Source organism: Adiantum capillus-veneris, chromosome 25 (genome assembly GCF_014529385.1).
Source record: "Adiantum capillus-veneris isolate H3 chromosome 25, ASM1452938v2, whole genome shotgun sequence".
In the NCBI taxonomy this organism is placed as follows: Eukaryota; Viridiplantae; Streptophyta; class Polypodiopsida; order Polypodiales; family Pteridaceae; genus Adiantum; species Adiantum capillus-veneris.
In genome coordinates, this window is record NC_140955.1 from 16,272,302 (window position 1) to 16,274,855 (window position 2,554).

Genomic DNA, 2,554 nt, shown 5'->3' on the forward strand with positions numbered 1-2,554 from the left:
GTTGTCAATTGTTATATTTCTCTCTCTTTTCAAGTATTGTCAATGCCAAATTAGCTAGGTGTAAATTGCTATGTTGCTTTCTCAATTAAGTACTCTCTCTATGCTCATTAGGAACTTGTTCTTAATGAAATGCTCACTATGTTATCAATTTTTGCTACGCGCAATTTATTAGTGCATTGAATGTTACAGGGTTAGCTTCATTGAAGACCTCCAATAGTTAAGTGTTAAAAGTCCTTTGACCTTAGTTAAGCTAGGGCCGTGCTTGAGGTGGGAACCCGGCCCAAGCTTAAGGTGCTTGACATGCCTAATGACTGAGATGCTTGAGGTGCTTGAGATGCTAGGGCTATACTTGAGGTGAGAACCCAACCCAAGCTTGAGGGGCTTAAGAGCCAAGCTTGTGGTGAGAACTAGGCCCAAGGTTGAGGGACTCAAGGTGGCACAAAAGTCAAAATGAATCCCTACAAGGAGGGGGCGATCCATGCAAGAAGGGGGGGTGGTTGCTTGACCACTCTCTCTCCCAAAGGGCACCCCTTGCCCGAGGGGCAAGTAGGACACATGTCAATCCCCTAGCTAGGTTACACTCATGGTGTGCTTAAAGCTATTGGTTGGCCACCCAAGGGGTCCAATGATAATTTAGAAGATTTTATTAATTGTTTTTACATTTATCAAGTCCTCTCTCTCAAAGGGGAAAGGGGGACACTTGTCCCAAGGCTACCCTTGTTACTTGGTATGACTCCTACTTATGATTGGCTAGGCATGGAGGGGTCCAATGAGCTTCAAGCATGAGCTACAAGAGAGGTCAACCAAAGCAAGTAGGGGGCCTGCTTAGGGGGTATACTCTCCCACACACACTCACACACACTCTCATTGTGTGAAGTGCAAAGTGCAAGAGCTCCCGCTCCTTCCCCAAGCAAGTAGAGAGGTTGAGAGTCTACACCAACACTCTTGGCTATGGAATGCAAATCCAACCAAGATCCATGTTTCAATGCTTAAGCTTGACATCTTCTCCATCTTCATTACTATGCTATTATGTACGCTAGCAAGAAGAGTGATGATAAGTGCTACCTCTCTTCACCTTCGAAGGTGTTTGAGGTCTTGGGACTGAGGCTTGGAATAGTTAATGCTTTCCACAAAGTTTATGTTATGCATGTGATGCATGAAGCTTTCCATCTTCATTGCATCACCTAGGTCACAAGGAACACAAAGATTGTATCGTAACAAGTCTCTCTTGATGGGAGAAATCATAATACAAATGCCTATTAGAGGGGAAACCGGCTCCACCTAAATCCGGTCCTCAACTGTTGTCATGTTCTCTAAATTATCTCCCTTGCAAAAGTATTGTTCATGCCAAGTTAACTAGTTGCTATGTTTATGTTGCTATCTTCAATTATGATCACCCGCTATGCTCACAAAGTAATTTCTCAAAAGTACACTATGTACTTTCCCCTACTCTCAAGTTAATAGGCCGATTCCATTACATTGGTATCAGAGCATTTGGTTTCTCTTTTCTTGCTTAAGAAGAGAGGTCCTTAAGTAGCCTATAAATGGTCGATTTTGTTAACTATATTAGGGTAAGTGGAACTAGGATCTATTATCGGTTTTATTGAGCCAACTATGTGAGATATGGTGCACACCTCGGGAAATTTGGACTAAATAATGGAGTCTTTTTAGACTTGCCTACAGCTTTACCATTATTGAGCCATAAGAAGTGTGAAAGGAGCTAGCCCTCGGCAACTCTGCTATGTTAGACCTACTCCACTACTCTTTATAATTAACCACTCCTAGCTGTGGGTGTAGATACTTAAGAGCCGATTTTCAAAGGCTAAGAGGAGTGGCAACTAAGGTTTTGAATTGCCAAAGCATACACTAAGTACGTACACAAATTTTGTTAACATGGCTTACAATAACCAAGAGAGTAGAATGAACATTGATAGCTTTGATTTTGCACATGAAGGTCCTAATGAAGATGCTCCCATGTTTGTGAATTATCTCGTAACTAGGTTGCAGCAAGCTATGGGCAACCCTCCTTTGCAAGCCAAAGTTACTCAACAACTTCGCACTTATGGGATTTCCCTTCCTCTCTAAGAGGAGAGAGAGCTTAGGAGGCCTCTTGAAGAGACCCCCAAAAGAAAACTCTCTCCCATACGAGAGGAGTAATCCAAAGATCAAGAAAGCAATGAAACTTTAAGTTCCTCTGACGATGTGGCTCCACAAAGACGACGGTCTAGACGATTGTCTACTCCTCCCAAGAGGAAAAGATCAACACACAGTCCTTCTCCTCGTCATTCTGAAAGGGAAGAGAGGAAACAAAGGAAGAAAGGGACTAGAAAGAGGTCACCCTCTTCTCCGTCTTCTTCACCTGCCTTCTCTTTCGACGAAAGCTATGGCTATTCTCCTAGAGAATACAAGAGGGGAGGACATCATAAATCATATCCTACATGATGAAGGTCACAAAAGCTAAAGAAGTTCAAGGAGGGAGGAAAAAGTATCTCTTTTCTCACCTTTGGTGCTACCGACAAAGTGTTGGCCTTCATCCAACAATTTGATGCAGCCT